Source organism: Oryctolagus cuniculus, chromosome 20 (assembly GCF_051225735.1).
Source record: "Oryctolagus cuniculus isolate XC-2025 breed Fujian yellow rabbit chromosome 20, ASM5122573v1, whole genome shotgun sequence".
Classification (NCBI taxonomy): domain Eukaryota; kingdom Metazoa; phylum Chordata; class Mammalia; order Lagomorpha; family Leporidae; genus Oryctolagus; species Oryctolagus cuniculus.
The window spans coordinates 18725219-18747236 of record NC_142886.1 but is presented as its reverse complement, the minus strand read 5'-3'; positions in this window follow the sequence as shown (position 1 = coordinate 18747236).

The window sequence follows — 22018 nt, the reverse complement described above, 5'->3', positions numbered from 1 at the left end:
TAGCGACTGCGGTTGTCAGAGGCACGGCCCCCCCGGCCACAGAACCACTCTGACAACTGCGGAGAAGCTGCCGCAGGAGCCTGGAAGGAAGCATCTGGAAAGGGGCAGGCTGAGAGCCCCGCTCAGGGCGTCGTCCCCACCACGGCCATCCATCGCTGGCCCTTATCGGGTTGCCTGAATTCCACAGATTAGAAAGGCAGGTTTGCTCCTTTTCTACAAAACATCTCGACCAGAACTCACGGCTCCAACACCATGCGCGTGTCCCTGTGAATAGGTCTGCTTGCTTTCTTAACTCTGCACGCTCAGCTAAAAGGCAAAATTCAGAGCCTGCAAGCTTGGTGTGCAGGACCAGGTCAGCTGCTCAGCCCGAGAGCCGGCCCGGTTCCCAGCCGGCCCCAGGCAGGCGGAGAGCCGAGCGGGCAGTCGGATGTGCCCTGGGGGATGCCACACTGGCCTCTCCTATGGCACCTTCTAGAAATGGCTTCTGGGATGCCTGCCCCTCTGGGAGCGCCTCCCCGTCGGCAGAGCTCAGGCCACGGCATCCAGGTGAGGCCCCCGCCCCCTGAGGCTCACTTCCACACCCACCTCCCTCTTCACAGTCTCACACTTGACATCCCCCGGCAAGCATCTCAATCAGAGCTCCCAGGGCCCCCTTCCTCCCAGCCAAGCCACCAAACCAACCCAGCTACACAGCCCCCCTGCGGCGCTCCTGCTGCAAGGGCCGGCTTGTGCCGTGTACTTTCCTCCATAGCCTTGGAGACAAGGCACCATCACATATTTATTGTCACACGTATTTGCAGCATAGCTGCTTCCCAGGAGACTGTAAACTTGAGTATGAGGTTTCTCTGTCTCCTCTGCTTCCCCGCACCCAGCCCAGTGCCTGATACATGCAGGAAGTCCTCACTAAAGACGGTACTTCAAAAAGAAAATGGAATTCGAAGATAAGTTAATTTTGGTGCAAGGTATTTTGAAATCCATGCATAGTATACATTTTTACCATATGCATCTTCCAGGAACTTAAGTACTCACATATATCTGCTGGGGGAATGATTTCAAAGTAGAGATAGGTCCTGGACCAGGAGGAGCAGTTCTAGGCAAACACACACACCAAAAAGAAGGCCAGGACACCTGACAAAGAAAAAAATCCGCGATCACATCTTACTTTCCTGAAACTGGCCATCTGGCCTCTTTCTCCTCTTGCTTAATGAAGTTTCATGTTTAATAAAGGCCCTGGGGGCTGGCGCCATGGCTCACTTGGTTAATCCTCCGCCTGTGGCGCCAGCATCCCATAAGGGCACCAGGTTCTAGTCCCAGTTGCTCCTCTTCCAGTCCAACTCTCTGCTCTGGCCCAGGAGGGCAGTGGAGAATGGCCCTAGTGCTTGGGCCCCTGCACCCGCATGGGAGACCAGGAGGAAGCACCTGGCTCCTGGCTGCAGATCAGCATAGCGCCGGCCGTGGTGGCCATTTGGGGAGTGAACCAGCAGAAGGAAGACCTTTCTCTCTGTCTCTCTCTCTCACTGTTTGTAACTCTAAGAAATAAAAATAAATAAATAAATAAATAAAAGCCCTGAACAGTTAGGACAAACATACAGTGTGTGATCACAAACTTAGTGAACTGCAGCAAGTTTAAATGTCTGATATGGGAGGGCCTAAAGTCTATGCATAAGCATATCCATTCTGGTGGATGGTCTAACGGCCAAGAATTGAGTAGTTGTAATTTCAAGGTTTGTAACCCGGCAAGGCGTAGAGGTAGCTTTGGGTTACGTATCTGAATTTGCAGCAGGACCTAAGGAGCTCTGGTGGTTTAGGAGTTCAAGTACTTGGAGTTCACAAGTCCAGGGTCACTGCTCCGGCTGCCTGCTAAGGACTCCTCTGGGCTCCAGCTACAGGCAGCAGAAAACGCTGCATCGTGCTGGAGGGGAAACTGCATTGGTTTTTTTGGTTACAAAAATTAAGAGTGTGAACTCCGGCTCTTCTCCCTACCACCTCTGCGTTCACAGAACCTGGCACGGTCTTCTGTTTTCTCATCAATACCTACCTCCCAGGACTGTTACCTAACACAGCTGAGCTCTCAGGAAAAAATTCATTCACACCACTCGCCCAGGCAGGTGCAAACAAGTCTGAGCTGAGTCGGCTCCCTACAAACTGTTTCACTTTTGGAGGAAGGATGATTTCTCTCTTCCTTTTCTTTTTTACTTCCTGCCTTAAAGGACCTTCACGTCCAGGCTCAGTAGGAAAAAACCAACAAGGACTTTGCTTCGCAAATCATGCTTGGCCGTGCAAGCTCCTGCTAATGTCTACATCTGAGAGTAAACTGCTGTCGCGAGGAAACTAATGTGGAACACTGGCTGTGGCCTTTCTCGGAGCTCTACCATGCCTGCTGGGGTGCGAATGATACTGACTTTGTTCCCGTTGATGCAAACATCCGGGCAGTTGCTCATGCTGTCTGGGGTCAACGTCTCAAGATTAGAAAGTGGAGACATCCTGAGATCCAGGCAAAACCAATCATGTTGTCAGGGAGTAGCTGGGACCCCGGAGTTCCCACCTCCTTTTCCTGCCATGAAGTTTCTGTCTCGAGGGAAAACAGCTGTCCATTCTCAGGCCAACTGGGACTGAAGCCAGCTGTTGCTTCCAGATGCCAAGAGCCAGAAGCACACCCACTCGTCTCTCCCATCCCCAAGCCTGAAGTCTCAAACTTTATCGAATTCATGAATAACCTCAGGGACTTGCTAAAAACGCGCTGCCCCAGGCTGTACCTCCAGAGAATCTGACTCAGTTAGCTCAGGTAAGCCAGGTCCTATAGTCTGCACGCTTGGTCACTGCACACCTGTCCCACTGCCACCCTCCCCCACCCCACCCCTACCCAGGGAAATCCAATGTGATTAGTCTGCGACTCATCCTACAGTGATACTTGCCACAGTGGAGGCATCCGTGAGCTGGTAAATGCCTAGCACCAGCCCTGGAGCAAGGCAGGCCTGGTCTGTAGCTCTGCTGACTGCAGTGGTGTAAATATTGCCATCAGGTCAAGTACTCATGTGGCATCATGACTGTGAAGTTGGGGATAGAGGGTGAAACCAGTTCTCAGAAGGCACTGGTTCCAGCACAGCACTGGGTGGAAGTTTCTGGATGCCTCCAAATGCTGGCACGGGGACCATGGCACGGAAGGCTACTCTTTAGCCTAGGATATCGCATTCCCTGCTCCGCCCCCCAAACCCTTAGCTTTTTTTTTTTTTTTTTTTTTTTTTTTTTACAGGCAGAGTGGAGAGTGAGAGAGAGAAACAGAGAGAAAGGTCTTCCTTTTGCCATTGGTTCACCCCCCAATGGCCACTGCGGCTGGCGCATCGCGCTGATCCGAAGGCAGGAGCCAGATGCCTCTCCTGGTCTCCCATGGGGTGCAGGGCCCAAGCACTTGGGCCATCCTCCACTGCACTCCCGGGCCACAGCAGAGAGCTGGCCTGGAAGAGGGGCAACCGGGACAGAATCTGGCACCCCAACCGGGACTAGAACCTGGGGTGCCGGCGCCGCAAGGCGGAGGATTAGCCTAGTGAGCCGCGGCGCCGGCCACCCTTAGCTCTTTGAAAAGTTCGTTCTGGTGACCGGTTCCCAGAGACCTCTCTGGGTTACAAAGCAGAAAGAGAAAGAGGTCTAGGAAAGAAAATGCCAACAGTGTAGGATGTGGGCCTCGGCCGCACCGTCCACCTGGGTCAGCTCAGCATTCAGCAGGAAGGGGTTTCAGACACCTGTCTCTGCCTTCATTCAGTAAGTTTCTGCCCAGCTCATGTCCACCTGACCCCACTGACCTGGAGGAGGAGGGGGAAAGGCTGCCTGTTGGGGACCTTAAGGGATTAAAGGGGGTGGGGTGACCGAGCAGTGGTCACAGACCCGAGGTCAGCTGTGGTTTTAGGCTGCCCCTCTGCCTCCATGCACTGGTCCCATGAAGATTTCGGCGGCTTCCTCCCGCCCCCGACTGGGTGAGCAGATGTGGCGAGGTCTCCAGTTCCCAGGGCCCAGGACATAACCATTCGTTACGGGCCGCTCTGAGTGCTGCCTGCTGTCCCGGTCAGAGCAGCTTTGCCCTCACGCCCCGCGCAGCAGGGTCCAGCCAGGTGGGGGCCCCAAGCTACTCTGCTTTTTCTGCAGCGAGAGGATGTGGCCCGGGGAAAACAACTACCTCCCTGCTCTAAGTCCACGTCAGAAAAAGAATTTTTTTTTGATTGTTAAACTTGAGAGACAGAAAGGGGAGAGAGAGAGAGAGATGGATGGGTGGAGAGAGAGAGAGATCTATTATCTGGTTCACCCCTGCAATGCGCATAATTACTGGGATCAGGACCAGGCTGAAGCCAGGAGCTAATTAATAATAATATAATCATATAGATAGATAATATAATATAGATAATATAATAATAGGTCTGTGGCCTGCGCCGAGGCTCAATAGGCTAATCATCTGCATGCGGCGCCGGCACACCGGGTTCTAGTCCCGGTCGGGGTGCCAGATTCTGTCCCGGTTGCCCCTCTTCCAGGCCAGCTCTCTGCTGTGGCCCGGGAGTACAGTGAAGGATGGCCCAAGTGCTTGGGCCCTGCACCTGCATGGGAGACCAGGAGAAGCACCTGGCTCTGGCTTCGGATCAGCGAGGTGCACCAGCCGCAGCGGTCATTGGAGGGTGAACCAACGGCAAAAAGGAAGACCTTTCTCTCTGTCTCTCTCTCTCACTGTCCACTCTGCCTGTCAAAAAAAAAAAAAAAAAAAATAGGTCTGCAAAATGAGTGGCAGGGACCCAACTATTTGAACCATCACCTAGTGCTTCCCAGGATGGACATTAGCAGGAGGCCAGAATCAGAGCCAGAGCTGAGAATCGAACCCAGGTTGTCGCTCCCCCTCTTCACAGAGGAACGACACTAGACCCTGCCTAGGCTTCATATCCAAGTCACGGCACCATTATGTCGCTCTCCCTCTTCGTGGAGGAACGACACTAAGCCCTGCCTAGGCTTCATATCCGAGTCACGGCACCATTATGTCGCTCCCCCTCTTCGTGGAGGAACGACACTAGACCCTGCACTGTTCTTTTGTCTGCTCGGCCCTTCCCGGGTTTGCTGCTGGTTCTTCCCGGGTTGGCTACTGACCCTTCCACCTCCGTGGAAGGGCGGTTCCCCCTGCCACTTTCCCCACTTCCGCGGGGGAGCGGCACACCGCTGGGCGGCTCTCTCAGGGGCTGCTCAGATGTTCCTTCAGATAGATGTTCCTCTTAGATGTTCCTGGTGCATGTTGTCTCTCTCCTCCTTTATAGTCCTCTTCCACCAATCCCAACTCTGCTACCCACACGCCAAGTACGCTGCTCTCCTCCAATCAGGAGCAGGTCCTGCTGTTTATTGGTTGAACTGGAGGCAGCTGTGTAGAAGCTGTTTCCTCCTCTCCCAGCACCATGTTGTGGGAGAGCAGATGCATAGAATAAGTCTTAATTCCAGTAACTTAGTCTAGTCCGAGTTGCTCCCAGTTGCTCCCCACACCAGGTACCCTAAGAGGGAACACACGAGTCTCAGCTGCTAAACGCATTCTAGGAATTCGGAGGCACTTGGGGGAAAGGCCGTACCCTTGCCTCTTCCACAGCAGTGCAACGCTCACAGGGGCCAGGACCACTGGAACAAACGCAGCCTGGGGCCCGTGGTGTCTTGGGCCCTACACCGCAGGTACTGACGATGCCAGAGCTTTGTCCATGTTTAGTCTGGAGAAACCCACTGTTCTTCTGTGGGCCGCTGAGCTCTCTGCTGACTGAGAGGAAGAAGAAGGATTGCGGGGAAAGTGGGGCACGTGTAAGCTTCCTTGTTTACTTCATTTATTCAAACTGAAAGTCTGATGAATTTCTCAGAGCCTTCCAACTCAGACAAAAGCATAAAGATGATCTTAATAGCCCTTCATTAAACAACGCATCCTATACCTTGTCCCGCCCCAAGAAGAGCTGATGTCTAATAATGTGTTTTCTAGCTCATGCAACAACGGTGGCCATTATGATTTTGCACAAAGTGCCACCTATGTGCCAGCCTGCAGCACAGTCTCCTATAAACGCACCCAGTCGTGGAATGGTTCTCGCCTTCCTAAAGCAGGTGAGGTACGCTGACCCTTGTCTGCAGCACAATACCAAGGTGTTATTTTGCCCTCTTTGCTGTGTGGACATTTGGGTCAAGTTGCTGGCACTAGACTAGACTGGCAGTCACAGTATTGCTCACCACAAACTCACAGGAAAAAATAAAGGGAGCAAGTTTCACTTAACAATGTCCTGGATTAAGTGGGCAAAATCATTAATTTTATGAAACTCTGCCCCAAGCATACACATTTTTTTTTCCATTCTGCAGGATGGATTGGAGAAGCGGCATCCGGCCCTCCCAGGGCATCCCGCAGTGTGTGATCACCTCCAGGAAAAGCACCCGCGTGGGGTGCCCGAGCTGTGCGCTGAACTCGCCACGTTCCTGGGACGCCGTGCTAACTCCAAAGGACCAAACAGCCTCGTTATTCAGGCTGGGGACTTTCTCAAAACCGAACAAACTGAGCCTGTCACGTCAAGAAAGACAACTGACACTTTTGATGGCCAAGATGGAAGCTTCCAGAACCAATCCAGTTTTGAAAACTTGTTTCTGGCACAGTGAGCTTGACACCTTCCCAAGACAGGCGGGAGTTTCTGATGAGCTCAGTGGTGCTATTAAGAAATGTGAATTTTCGGCTTTCATCATGACATATGCCAACCAAACTCAGAAGATCGGCACAACTCAGTGAAGCAATATTTTCCAAATGACCCCATGCACAGTATTACACAATCGAGCATGGGCAAAAGATCATTCGAAGTGCAAGCCAGACCAAATGGATTTTAACATAACTGAGTACAAAAAGTTCATGGCTATAGTTTCAGATTCCACATTGCAAGTAACCTTTCATAAACTCGCATTTGTTGAGTTTTTGGTATAGTGTCAGGGAAGAATAACCACAATTATCTGAAAAGACTATTAATACATTCCTCTCTTTCCCAGCAACCTCTCTCTCTGAGGCTGGATTTCCTTCGCATACTTCAACCAAAACAACATTATCACAGCTGATTGAATGCAGAAGTAGATATGAGGATCCAGCTGTCTTCTATTACGCCAGACATTAAAGAGATTTGCAAAAAATGTAAAACACTGTCACCCTTCTCATTAAATTTTGTTTGTTTTGGAAAGCACCACTATTTTTGCAATAGAGTATGTTATTTTAAAACTTTAAAGTGAAGTAATGCATTTTAATCACTTTCTAAATATTAATTTATTCATAAAATGAATAAGTTATTCAATGAACTAGCAAATACATATTAAGTATTTTTGTTTTTATCTTTAAAACAGTAAATTATTGAAGTCTCTATTGCTGTGAAGTCCAGAATCCTGTTGGAGTAAAACAATAATAGTCATTTGTTCTATCTCCATTTGCTGTGGCTCTGGAATTGAGAGGCGCCTGGGCTGGGTCAGGGTCTCGTATGAGGTCGTAGCCACTGGAAAATCTGATGGGGCTGGAGCACCTGCCTTCAAGGCAGCACGCACAAGCCTGGCCAGTGTTGCTGGTTGTTGACAGGAGACCTCGGTTCTTCTCCATGTAGCTCTCTCCCAATATCTACTCATAATGGACACAGAAGAACAGATCTGAGCCAAGTGCTTCTAATCACGACAGAGGGAGCCGTGAGTTAAACTGACCAAGGTCCCTGTCCTCTTGAGGTGTAGGATTCTAGGAATGGGAAGAGACAGAGAGAGAGAGAGAGAGAGAGAGAGAGAGAGGCAACAGCATCATAAATAAGCCAGCTCCGTTATGTGTGGGCAGTGATGGCTGCCATGGGAAACACACAGCAGAGTGGGGCCAGGGTGGGTGCGGGGTGCACTGCAGTATGGCAATCTTTAAAGATGAACCAGAGTGGCCACTCACCAGTGGCCTTCTCACTGAGAAGTGAGAGTTTGAGTGAAGACTTGGGAAAGTCAAGGAGCTGGCCAGAGGGAATGGTCATGGTCAAGACTCTGAGGTAGACACACAACTGGTGAGTTTAAAGACAGCAAGGAGGCTAGGGGAACTAAAGAGGAATGGGGGAGGGGAGAAGAGAGGAGGAAGGGAAGGTCAGAGGGTTGACAGGGGCCGACCACGTAGGGCCCCCAAGGCCACAATAGGGGCTGTGGCTTTGACTCTGAATGAGATGGGAACCACATTGAGGTCATGTTGAGGGGTCTGAGGGGGTGGGCGATGCTGTGAAGTAGAAGGTTAAGCCTCCACCTGCAGCACCAGCATCGCATATAGATGCTGGTTCAAGTCCTGGCTGCCCACTTCCTAGTCAGCTCCCTGCTAATGCACCTGGGAAAGCAGTGGAAGATGGCCCAAGTCCTTGGGCCCCTGCTCCCATGTGGGAGATCCAGAAGAAGCTCCTGGCTCCTGGTTTTGCCCTGGCCTGGCCCAGTCCTGGCTGTTGCAGCCATTCAGGGAGTGAACCAGTAGATGGAAGATCAATCTCTCTCCCTTCCTCCCTCCCTCCCTCCATCTCTGCCTTTCCAATAAATAAATAAATCTTTAAAAAAGCACAGGGGGAATGTGATCTGACCTGGTGGAAGGACACTGTCAGGAGATGGGTGCAGCTGACCAGGGAAGAGCTGGCCATGGCTTATCCGTGGTGCAAGCTGACTGTGCCATGGCGGAGCCCAAAGGGTTCCCCAGCAGTGTAGCAGTGGGGTGCATGAGAAAGGTGACTCCTTGGAGACGCCGCTAGCTGGCTGGGTTGATATTGCTTGAGAAAATAAAGTCGCAGGTAGAGCAGTTGGAAAGCCATAGAGGTTTAGAAAGTTCCATCAGACTCGCTGAGTAGGGGCTGCTCCCCGCAAGTTTTCGGTAAAACCCTTTTCACTTGCTCTCCTCCGGTGCCTCCCCAGGAGCAGAGCTTCTGAGGCTGGTAGATCCTTTTGCTGCCTGTTTGATAGAAAACAACAGAGAAAATCACTCCCTGCGTGTAATTTTATTCAAAGGAGTGCAAGAATGTTGTTCTTGGGCCTCTCTTTTCTCTTTGTCTTCCTTATCGGAAATGAAAGAAAACAGCAGAGGAGATAGGATCTCAGGCCTAGAAATCCCAGCAGGTAATTTGGGAGTTGAAAACAAATCTTTCCTGAAATGCATTAAGCAGGTGGAGGGGATTCCAACTTAGACTCGAAAAACCACACCTTATCCTGGCCTGGCAGAGAGCTTCCTTCCAGCCCCAGGCAAAGCCCAGCCTCCACCCACCAAAAGCCTGTAGTTAATAAACGTTAAACAACAACAAAACGCCCAAGTGGAAAAAGGAAGACTGATTGAAGACCAAGATACCAATCAGCTGACAGGGCCCCGGGAGAGCTGAACACAGGGGGAAAGTGGAAGCAGGGAAACAGGGGCCCAGGCCACGGTTTCTTCTAGAACACTGGGGCAGGGTATGTGGCTGGCTTGAGTCACAGCGATTCTTTTTCTTGATCAAACTTGTTCACTTGTTTCATCTGACCTGTGCACGCCAGCGACCATGGGCAAGCTCTTGAAAATGGCTGATCTAGCTCCAGAATCCATTTTCGAGCCACCCTGTGTCACGCCGCGGAGGCTGGCAGGACTGGAATTTCCAAATTGGTCTAGCGAAGTCAGCTGTGGGTTGATGAGGAAGTTCTCATGGTTCCAGAGGGCCCAGAAAAAGAAGGATCCTGCGATGCTATGGGGAGTTGCACGGCAATTATTCACCGGGCACACTACTGTCACAGAAGGACAGTTCAGGGAGGTCGAGGGACAGTTAGCAGGTGGCAAAGCAAGGATGGAGATGGCTGGAATAAATCCTGGTGCTACCATTTACTGAGCACCTAGAATGAGACGGGCCAAGTAGCCCTGTGCTGAGTGCACTTTAATGTGTTCCGCCTTCTTGTTGAAGAAGTGAAACTGCCCAACCAAACTTCCTGTAGTTCTATTTCTGCACTGTCCAACCCGGTGGCCGCCAGCCAGCCCCATGTGGCTGTGGAGACTGAGGATCTGAATCCTTTCTTTTAGTTCATCTTAATGGACTTACATTTCTATAGCCACTCCTGTGGCCAGTGGCTCCTGTGCCGGGCAGCATAGTTCCAAGAGGATTAGCAGGCTTCCAGAAAGCTAGTGAAGGAGCAGGTGAGAGTTGCATTGTGGGCCATGCCTTAGCCTTTCCCCGCTCTGCTCCCCAGTGAGGGGGCCTGACTTCTGCAAAGTGAAAGGCCCTGGGAAGGAAACCGGCCAGACAGCACACAGCCAGGCACAAATAAAGCCAGAGCCCCTAAAGCCTGCTTCTTGAGTGTGTCTGGGGGTCCACAAGGAGGCCCCAATGGGTAGACAAGCAGCCCACCTGGGGGTTTGAGGCCCTGCGCCAGCAACTTGCCAGAGCCTACGATGGCCTGGTTGGCCGAGGGTTCTCTGACACACAGGTCCCAGCCCTCCTGAGTAAACACCAGTGTTTCATTTTTTCTGGGCTTAAGACTCATTGGTGGAGAGGTGGTGCGCTTCCAGGCCCACACCACCCTGCCAAAAACAGGTCACTCGCAAAGGTCTCCCCGCCCCGGAGGTGCACCTGCCCTCTGCCCTGTGCCTCCACGCAAACCTTGAGGCTGAGCTGGGCCTTCTGTGTATCCCCGGCCTCTGCACCGCCCGGGCAGGTTCCTCCCTGCTCCGAGGCCTCCTAGGCCATCCCGGGATGCTCAGGGTGAAACCCAAAGTGGCCGCTTCCATGGCTGGCCCAGGCCACTGCCTGACCTTAGGGCCCATGGTTGCCCCCACCCCCCATTCCATTTCACACTCCGCTCACTGTACTTCAAACACTTCCCTGTCCCCGGCCTTTGCGCTTGGGATTCCTTCTGCCTGCAGCAGTCTTCCCAGATTGAACGTGGCTTGCTCTCCCTACATCTACTGTCTGCTCAATGTCACCTCTTCAGAGAGCTGCCTCTTCCTGACCCCCGTGAGTGTCAAATGGTGTGCACCCCTCACTGCCATCTCCCACTCTGCTTCTCTTTCTCAAGGCGCCTCGCCCTAGCTCCATGGGGCCTCCGCAGCTGTGGGTTCCCCATCTGCATAGTCAACCAACCGTGGATGGGAAATGTTTGGAACAAAAAAATTGCATCAGTCCTGAACACATGCAGGCTTTTTCCTTGTCATTATTCCCTACACAATACAGAGGAACACCGATTTACCTAGCACTTACATTGTGTTACTCGAGAGATGAATGAAAGCAAAAGGGAGGATGTGGGTGGGTTCTTTGCAAACGTTATGCCATTGTGGGTGAAGGACTTGAACCTCTCTGGATGTTGGTATTCATGGGCAGGGGAGTCCTGGAACCAACTCCCCTGTGGATACCAAAGCACGCTGTATGTGGTTGGTTTACTGTCACCCACACTGAGATGCAAACAGGATCAAGAGGAACAGTGCCTTTTCTACCCTGTGTCTCTGGTTTCTGGACTAGAATCTGCTGCCTAGGTGCTCCCTGCATAGCTGTTGAGTTGCAGGGTTGTTTCCCTCCAGCGCGGGCCGGTGGGGGGGGGGTGGAGGCAGGAAGGGGGGAAAGGTGCGTGGGCAGGGAGTGGGGCTCTGGCTTGGCTCACCCCCTCCAGATCAGCACTTCCATGATCTGGATACTGGGCCATGAGAAGCAGAGAGATTTGCTAGTTTCATTTCTTTTGCCTTGGGAAAGTTAAAGATCACAGATAATCCAAAGCTCAGTGCCAAGTTGTCTGATTTATAATCGAGGAATAATTCATTCAGGGGTAAACAAGAGTAAAGGACTGACAAGTGAACCGTAGGAGGAGAGTGATGGGAAACAGACGAGGGGCCGAGCAAACACGCGGGCCAGTTTGGCTTGCATTCCCACCAGCACTTGCTCAAACTTGAACTCAGAGAGGCCCTGCTGATTTCCACTCCCAGAATCCTTTGGGCCACATTGCCCTGGTGGCTGTTGGGAGTGAGGGTGTTGCTGCAGGTGGTGGCAGCCTAGGTAACTCTCATCCTATGGGACCATATTTCACACTGAAAGGTACACCCAGAACGGTAGGTGTTTCTCAAGGAAGTCCCAGGCTCCCAGAGGCCACCCAACTTTCCTAAAACCTGGATTTGGAGGGCAGAGGGTGGCAGAATTTTCTTTCTCTTCTTCAATGCACTTCATAGAAATGTCTCTGCTCAGGGCCGGCACTGTGGCGTAGTAGGCAAAGCAGCCGCCTGAGGCACTGGCAGCCCCTTTGGGTGCTGGTTCGAATCCCAGCTGCTCCACTTCCAATCCAAGCTCTCTGCTATGGCCTGGGAAAGCAGTACAAGATGGCACACGTCCTTGGGCCCCTGCACCCACGTGGGAGACCCAGAAGAAGCACCTGGCTCCTGGCTTCCGATTGGCGCAGCTCTGTCCATTGCAGCCATCTGGGGAGTGAACCATTAGATGGAAGACCTCTCTCCCTCTCTCTGTCCTTAGCTCTCTGTAACTCTCTTTCAAATAAATAAATCTAAAAAAAAAAAAAAAAAAAAAACAAAACCAGAAAGAAAAAAGTAAATATTGAATGGATGGAAGAAATGTGAAGCCAAAAGGGCAACAGTGGTCCAGTGACAAATGAGATAGTCAAGCACATCCTGGCCTAGAATCGGGAACCCTGGGATGGACTCCCTATCCAGCTATGGAACTCTGGCTGTGCCCCGAGGCCTCAGTGTCCCTCTCTGTGCACGGAGAGCCTAGCCCAGCAGGACTGCGACGTCCCTCCCAGCACGGCGGCGCTCTGGTTCTCTGAACACGTGCCCCAAGCTTTGTGTGGCCCAGCTCCGACGTGCGTCCCGCCCAGGGCACAGCCTGCCGCCCTGCAGCTCGGCCACTGTTTGGAAGCACCAGAGGTGATTCAGTCGCAATTCTCCCCGAATATTTTTCATGTCCACCATGAAAGAAAGTTCTGGAAGTTAGCCACCATCAAGACAGGAAGCCCAGCCAGTGGCTGGTGCTCCATTCATCAGATAATGCGGTTTCACTGAAGTTCCCTCCTCCGCTGCGGCGCTTCTGGGAGCTCACCAGGTTTCAGAGGCTTGCAACGGTCTCTGTGGCTTGCAGGATTCCATACGTGTTTCCACTCTTCCCACAGCTCGGGGCTGGCGGTGCCAGGGGAAGGCTCCAGGGACGCCACCTCCCCACCCCTCGCTCACGGGGCACTCCAGCCTCTGAGGAGACCCCCGGCCCCAACCCAGAGGCCACCTGACTTGAGGCTGCCTCTCTCGACTCCTAGGAGTGCTGCAACGCCCTAGTCCAGACTCCCTCTGCAGCTTTCCCAGCCCTCGACTCACCAGGAAGAGGAAAGAGGCCTCGGGGGAGGGCAGGAGGGGGCGCTGCTCACTGCCCGCCCCACCCCGCGCCGGGCCCCCTCCTCGCCCCACTCCCCCGCGGGCGACCCGGCTCGCTGTTATGTAACTCCTACCAAGGCCAGGGCTTTCCTTGTCTTTGCTTCTCCTTTTTAATGATCCAAGGTACTCTAGGACGAGAGAAACATTTTTATGATGCTGGTAACCAAACAACATAATGCAAATCATGGCAACCATTGGCCTAATAAAACCCATGGCTAAAAAGCCTTCGCATTCTCCAACAAGACCCTGGGAATCCACAGCTCTCTGAAGCCTTAAGTGGCCAGGGCCTCGCGCAGCCCCTGGGCCGCCAGCTGATGGCTGATGAAAGGACTTTAACGCGCCACTGAAATTCTCTTTTCCAAAATAACCACTTTGAAACCTGTTAATTACAGACACACAACCAGCCCCGGCCCCTCACCAGGACCCAGGCTGCCACCAGGGAGAGCGGGGGGCTCCCGAGGAGGCTTGCGGGGGCCGGGCCCGGCTGCACATGCTTTGTGTTGGGGGGAATTAGCGATAGGAAGAGAATCCAAATGAATTGAAACCACATGGCCGCCCCCCCGCCACCCCCCCCCCCCAGCCTCCTCCGCCTCCCCGCCCCTCGCCCCTGGAGACAGAGGCCGTTTCAGTCTAATTTGGTCCAGTGTTTGCGTTTCCTAAACTCTGTCTTGGACTCTGGGCCATTAATAGGTCGCAGCTGATTTTCATCTACACGAATCAGAGAGTTCGCTTCTTTGGTTTTAAGGAGATTACAAATTGTATGGCGCACAAACGGGATGGAGGGGCGGGGCGGGACCACAGACTCTGAGAAGCACAAAAACTCTTCAGGTTCCAGGGGGGCTGTGAGCACTCCAGGCTGAGGGTGGAGTGGGAGGAAGTGAGGGTGTCTGTTGTGACCCCCGGGGCAGCAACACTGGGCCTGGTGCTGTGTACATGGAGTTAAAGAATCTGGAGAGTGAGGGCCACAGCTCACCCACTTTCAACAAATCAGTTTCTCAGATGTTCTCTCTCTCCCTTCAAAAAGGATTTGTTTCTTGATTTGAAAGGCGGAGTGAATGAGAGAGAGAGAAATCTTCCGTCCACTGGTCATGCCCCAAATGGCCACAACTGGTGCAAAGCCAGGCTGAAGCCAGGAGCCAGAACTCCATCTGGGTCTCCCACAGGGGTGCAGGGCCCAAGCACTTGGGCCATCCTCCACTGCTCTCCCAGGCACATTAGCAGGGGGCTGGATGGGAAGTGGAGCAGCTGGGACTCAAACCGGCACTCTGACATGGGATGCTGGTGTCACAAGTGTGGGCTTCACCTGCTGTGCCGCACCCCTAACCCCAATTTCCCAAGCCGTTTGCCCACAGCCACTGTAGGCTAACGCAGGGGTCAACAAACCAGGGCGAACTGCTCAAATCCAGCCTGCAGCCTGACTGTGTAAATAAAGCTTCATTGGCACTCAGTCATGCCTGTTTGTTTATGTATTGTCCATGGCTGCCTTAGTAGTTGCGGCACAGATCCTATGGCCTACAAAGCCGAAAATACTTACTCTTGCCCCTCTATGGTGTGAGTTTGCAGAACACTGAGCCAGAGAACGATGCCCAATCCACTGGGCAGGCATTCCCACCCAGACAATGAAGGGCAGACTTGGGATTTACTCAGGTTCACCTGGGACAAAGTCTAGGCTGCTTCTGAATCTTACCCTGGAAGCCAGGAGCTTCTTCTGGGTCTCCCAAGCAGGTGCAGGAGCCCAAGGACTTGGGCCATCTTCTGCTACTTTCCCAGGCCATAGCAGAGAGCTGGATCAGAAATGGAGCAGCCGGGTCTTGAACCAATGCCCATATGGGATGCTGGCACTTCAGGCCAGGGCATTAATCCGCTGGGCCACAGCGCCGGCCCCTGAACCTTACCCTTGAAGCAAATGTGTTTATGCCTGCTTAACCAATGACAACACACGCCATCGCCGGTGGTCACGGCACTCAGTGGAGGCTGCGATGTGCTCACCCTGATACCCGCTTATCCCATCTCACAGATGAAGAGACAGTCTCTGAGATAAAGTAACTCACTGAGTTGCGTGTGGGAAACAGCAGGGACAGAAGAACTGGGGCAGGGGGCGGGTGTGGCCCAGAAGGCTAAGTCAAGGTTAGGGTGCCCACACCCTGTGTCAGAACTCCTGGCTGCCGGCTCCTCTGCTTATCATCCAGCTTCCTGCTAACATACCCTGGGAGACAGCAGCTGATGGGTCAGGTGCTTGGGTCCCTGCCACATGTGTGACCAACTCAAGAGGTCCAGGTTCCTGGCTTTGGTCTGGCCTAGTCCTGGTGGTTGTAGGCACGTGGGAAGTGAATATGTCCCTTTTCTCTCTCTCTCTCTCTCTCTCTCTCACACACACACACACGTACAATATATCTTTCAAATACATTTTTAAGAATCTTAATTTTTAGGCCGGCTCCGTGGCTCACTAGGCTAATCCTCCGCCTTGCGGCGCCGGCACACCGGGTTCTAGTCCCGGTTGGGGCGCTGGATTCTGTCCCGGTTGCCCCTCTTCCAGGCCAGCTCTCTGCTGTGGCCAGGGAGTGCAGTGGAGGATGGCCCGAGTACTTGGGCCCTGCACCCCATGGGAGACCAGAAGGAAGCACCTGGCTCCTGGCTTTGGATCAGCGTGGTGCGCTGGCTGCAGCGCGCCAGCCGCGGCAGCCATTGAAGGGTGAACCAATGGCAAAGGAAGACCTTTCTCTCTGTCTCTCTCTCTCACTGTCCACTCTGCCTGTCCAAAAAAAAAAAAAAAAAATCTTAATTTTTTAAAAAAGGAAGAGGCAGGCCCCTGAGTACCAGAGCAATGGTGGCCGTGATGAGAGCTGCTGGGTGCTTCCAGCCAACGCCCCTCCCTACGTGTGTCCCACCGACCATTTTATAAGGCCCTTCCTTACCCCTGTGGTTCTGCGAAGAATCCAGCAAGGGGCCCTGGGGGGCAAAACACTGAGTATCAGGGAGTGGGCACGAGGATCAGAAGAGTCAGCCTACATGCACCCCTCGACGGGCACCCCCACCCGGCACCCAACAGCCTCCGGGGTCCCGGGCTGGCCCTCCCTCGACCCAGACCCCTATCTGTCCCTTAAGTCTCCCTTGAAGTGTGTCTCGAAGGCAGCTCTTGACCTTCAGGCACTTCTAAGCTGGGGGACTGTGATTCGGTGACAGGCTCAGTGGTGGCAGGGCACGCAGGGGTGCTCCGGGGGGACAAAGCAGGGGAGCCTTGCCCTTTCCAGAAAGCCCCACTCCTGCCCTGTGAAGTGTGGCCGATGTACATGCACCCTTCCAAGGTTTTCAGTGCTAAATGATGGGATCATCTGGGGCTAGGCGGAGGGGACAAGAGAAACCGATGTCCCTCCAGGAGTTGTTTAGGTAAACGGAGGACACTGAGAAAGCTGTCGCCGCAGAGAAGAGGGGAAAGAGCAGGGTTTTCCCCACAGGAACCTACTTCCAGCAGGGCCAGGCCTGGGCTCCAGGTGGACGCCCTTCCAGCCAAGGCAGGGCCTCTCCCAGGCTGCAGCTCTCCGGAGACTTGGTCATGTGTGGGCCTTGAACAGAGCCACAGGGCAGCAGAGGGCCTCACTAGCTGGTGTAGAAAGGTGGCACCATTCCAAGTTAGTCTCTGGCTAACGGCAGCTTAACCTTGGTAGAGAGGACAACGGTCTGTACCTCACTGTCTCCAATTGCACTGCTGTCCCCAGGTCCCTATTCCTTGGCTGGCTTCTTGAACTTCACAAGGAGTTTCAGAATTCACCAAGGAGTCATGGGTTCTGATCTTTAGAAACCTGTTGTTGGCTGGCGTCACGGCTCACTAGGCTAATCCTCCGCCTAGCGGCGCCGGCACACCGGGTTCTAGTCCTGGTTGGGGCGCCGGATTCTGTCCCAGTTGCCCCTCTTCCAGGCCAGCTCTCTGCTGTGGCCAGGGAGTGCAGTGGAGGATGGCCCAAGTGCTTGGGCCCTGCACCCCATGGGAGACCAGGAAAAGCACCTGGCTCCTGGCTCCAGCCATCGGATCAGCGCGGTGCGCCAGCCGCAGCGCGCCGGCCGCGGCGGCCATGGGAGGGTGAACCAACGGCAAAGGAAGACCTTTCTCTCTGTCTCTCTCTCTCACTGTCCACTCTGCCTGTCAAAAAAAAAAAAAAAAAAAAAAAACCACCTGCTGTTGTCTCCAGGTGACTAGAGATGGTGAGTTGCTTGAGGGGGTGGAGATTGAGTATAAGGCAAACCCTAAGCACTGTAAAGACCCAGAGCCCTGCGCTGAGCCAGGGCAAAGCTTAGACCTCACCTGATGGAGAGGGTACAGTGGCACCTCTGGCCTCAGCCTCCCAGGGAGCATCCGCTACCCACCCCCCTCCCCTCCCCCATACTCTTTGCTTCCAACAGCACCCAGTTCTTGGGCCCCTGTACCCATTTGGGAGACTTGGAAGAAGCTCCGGGCTCCTAGATTTGGCCTGACCCAGCCCTGGCTACTGTGGCCATTTGGGGAATGAACCAGTGGATAGATCTTTCTCTTTTTCTGTGTCTCTCCTCTCTCTGTAACTCTGCCTTTCAAGTAAATAAAAATAAAGATCTCTTTCTGTCACTCTGCTTTTCAAATAAATAAAAAAGTTCATGTTAAGGGCCAGCGCTGTGGCGTAGTAGGTAAAGCCACTGCCTGCAGTGTTGGCATCCCATATGGGTGCTGGTTCAAGTCCTGGCTACTCCACTTCTGATCCAGCTCTCTGCTATGGCCTGGGAAAGCAGTGGAAGATGGCCCAAGACCTTGGGACCCTGCACCCGGGTGGGAGACATGGAGGAAGTACCTGGCTCCTGGCTTCGGATCGGTGCAGCTCCAGCCATTGTGGCCATTTGAGGAGTGAACCAGCGGATGGAAGACCTCTCTCTCTCTCTCTCTCTCTCTCTCTGTCTCTCCTCTCTCTGTGTAATTCTCACTTTCAAATAAATAAATAAATCTTTAAAAAGTTCACATTAAATGAAACTAAAAGGTTTATTTTGATGCAAAAAAATGAATGCTACATGTAATTTTCACAATATGCATTTCCATGAACTTTTGGAAAACCCTGGTACCTGCAAGGTGGCCTCTGAGCAGGTCATGTGCCAAGGACTCTGCTCGCTCAGCTCCTCCTCCTGTCGAGGTGCCCAGGAGCGCCTGCCCGAGTGCCTGCGCCTGGCCAAATTCCCCTGCTTGGCTGTGGGATGTGGTGGGAGGACCGCGGGCCCCCACAAAGGATGTGGCATGTCAGCCAAGCTTGATCCTTCCGTGCCACCAGACAAAGCTGAGCCAGGAGAAAGCCACGTGCCAAAGCCCGGGAACGCTTCCTGGGGCTGGGCTCCCAGGCTGAGGCTCGGACCCGAGCAAGCCCTTGTGTTGCCCACCCAGCCGTGGTCCGCCGCCTGGAGCTGGTGCTGAGGGGGCTTCGGAGCAATGGGGGAGGGCAGAATTTAAACGAGGGCTCTGTCCCCTCTCCCCTCTGAGCACATGCACGTGGGGACTGTGGATTCTACCGAAAATTGATTCCATTTGTCGTTCAAGAGTGAACAGGGCAGCGGCTCCCGCCAGGGCAACACACGCTCCGCCTCCTGGCTTCTGAGACCTGCACTTTCGCTTTCAGTATAGGGGGTCCTGTGCGAGCGAGGGCTCTTCACCAGTACAGGACGTGAACTTCACGAGTGTCCAGCGTGTCCCAGCCTGGGGCACGGGGATTTTCATAGAATCACGACGACTTCCATTAGCTTCGCCCCCATCTTCCACTCTGCAAGCTTGAACGTGGGCGCCCGCCATGCGTGTCCATACACCCCTCAGTTCCCCCCAGCATCACAGAGGCTTAAACTTTCTCATTTTTCATTTTACTTGAAAGGCAGACACACACACACACACACACACACACACACAGATCTTCTATCTACTAGTGCAGTCCCTGAATGCCCACAACAGCCAGGTCTGGGCCAGGCCACAGCTTGGAGCTGGGAACTCTATCCAGGTCTCCCATGTGGGTGGCAGGGGAGGCCTGTGTCATGGCCAGGGAACTAAGCCTCTGAGTGCAATGCTATATTGCACTTGGGAAGGCAGCTGATGCTGGGCTCCTGCCACCGATGTGGAAGACTCACATGGCGTTCCTGGTTCCTGACTTTGGCCTGGCCCAGCCACAGCTGTTGTGGCCTTTTGGAGAGTGAATGGATGGAAGATCTCTCTCTCTCTCTCTCTCTCTTTTTTCTTCTCCCTCTCCCCACCCCTCACTCCTGAACAAAAACATCTTTTTAAAAAAATGCAGAGCCAGGACTTAACCGCAGCACCGAATGCCCGCCCCAGCAGAGGGATTTGCCCCTACAGGGACACACCCCCAGTCCCGGAACCTCCCCCGTATCTTTCCCCTTCCCCCTTTGTAAATGTGAGAACTGAGATGCACTTGTGCCCCCCATCCCCCTCTCAGACACATGGGACCATTGCCCCCTCTTCCCTGCCCCCAACCCCAGCGTGAAGGAACTTGGGAGCCAAAGATGCTTACATTGCCATGTGTATGCACGCATGCACACAAACACACACAATGCACACACACAAATGCACACACAGTCACCTTCTCACCGGCTCCGGCGCAGCCCTGACAGGCTTGGGTCTGTTTGCCGTTGTTTTTCACTCACCTGTAAGAGGGCATTCGTGGCGCAGAGAGGAGGTCATGAGAGGGTTGCACCCTGTTTTTGTAGGCTTTATCCTGGGCATGCGTGTTGGAAAGGTGGCTTTTTAAAATCATGTGTGGGTGGCAGGGTGAAGCGCAGGGACAAAGGCCTCCCTTCCGATCCCCTGCCCGAGTTTCGCTGGCTAATGAGCACCGTTCTGGATTGTTCACCCAGTTCTTTATCTGTTGCCCTGTCTGGGGCTGGACTGGGAGGACAGAGCCTCAGCTAAAGGCTCTCTGGAAGTCCCATCTCAGCCACCTGTTTGTCAGCCTCTCATGGCTCCAATTATCTTAGGCCCAGGCTGTGGGGACAAACAAGCAAAGGCAAACCAGGGGAGAAAATTAAGGAGACAAAAGTGGGGCCCCCGGCCACTACCCCATCTGGGGGTTTTGGCCCACAGGATACGTAGAGGGTTCCCCCACGCCATCACCACAGCTGCAAACGCTCTCTGTCTCCACAGCACCCGTGCAAAGCGGATGCTGTCTTTGCATTGAAATTAAGATTGGCTCACGGACAAGCTCATTTTTTATTTCCCACAGCCAGATGGACTTGCTGCATCTACAACTCTAACAAGCCCAGCGTTCTGGCTGGGTGGACCTGGGTAGAGAGAATGCCTGGTGTGGCATCACTCACACACAGTTCTCACGGTGCACACACAGTGGCTGCGGACAGGTTCCTTGCCACGTCCCACAGTACAGTGGCAAGGGGCTGGCTAGGAGTCTGTGGACTTTGTCCACCTCCACATCCTACTCTTCTCCCCCCCAGAGCCCTTCAGATAAAATCTTACTAGAGAGCCCAGTGTCCAATCTGATAAGAGCAGTATTGCCCCGGTTACTACTAGCACAAGGCAGGCCCTTTCTCATGTTTTAGTGCCCAGGAAAACGCACAATGACGAGTGGCTGCTAGAAATGTGACAGCTCTTTTTAGGCGAGTCTGAAGTTTGGCATATGGATTTCGGGTTCCTCGCTATAACTCCACGGCCTCCCGCAGAACAGAAGCTCACACACTGGAGATAACAGCACAGCAGTCAAGAGAGGAGCAGGAAATAAGACCAGGGTCCCCAGGTAGAGCCACCATCTCGGTGGGCTCCAGCAGCTAATGAATGAATGCGTGCCTAATGCTATTTGGCAATGGCGAGCCAGTCAAAAACCATATGCTTGCTGATTGCTAATTGGTTGGTCGGTTGATTGATTGACTCGATTGGAAATGAACTAACAGGATCACTTATTTGCAATTTGGGCTGCCTCTCCCAACTCTGGCTGGCTGCACCTCCACATCCGGGTCTTACGGACCACTAGCAGCAGTTTCCCTCCCAACCTTTGTGGGTGGACCCCTGCCTGGACACCTTCCTGTAGCCTTCATCATCAAAGGCACTTGCTGTCTGGTGTGGCGTTACGTCCAGTGAGAGGCCCTCCTGGGAGCACACCCATGGAGGCGTCCACACATAGGCGTGCGTAAATTCATCAGTGTGCATGGAGGTGGGTGTCTACTGCATGCAGGCCAAGGTCTGCAAGCCTAATTCCCCGGTTGTGCCCACCTTCCTACACCCTACCCTCACCCACACCCCCTCAACAAAAACCTTGGATTCCTTTGCTGAGCCAAGAGACACCGCTGCAGGCCGCCCCCTGTGCTGGTTTGAGGGACGAGGCTGCGCTGCCAAGTCCGGCTCCGTACTCTGCTCACGCTGAGATGTGCTAAAGCTTTGTTTGCAGAATAAGCCCACGCCTACAACAAGGGGTACCGTGAGTGGGCGCCTACAGCCTTGGGGAGGGATGGAGATGTGATTAAAGCCTGCAGATGCCGTGTGCTTCCTGGATGAAAGACAGCACTGTGGAGTTTTATTATACACCTACTCTGCTTCTTTTATTGTTCCAGTGTTTTCTCCTTTTGGGGGTCCGCATAAACTTTATTAGGTATTAATTTCCAAAATGGCCTCCTTGCACCTCCGAG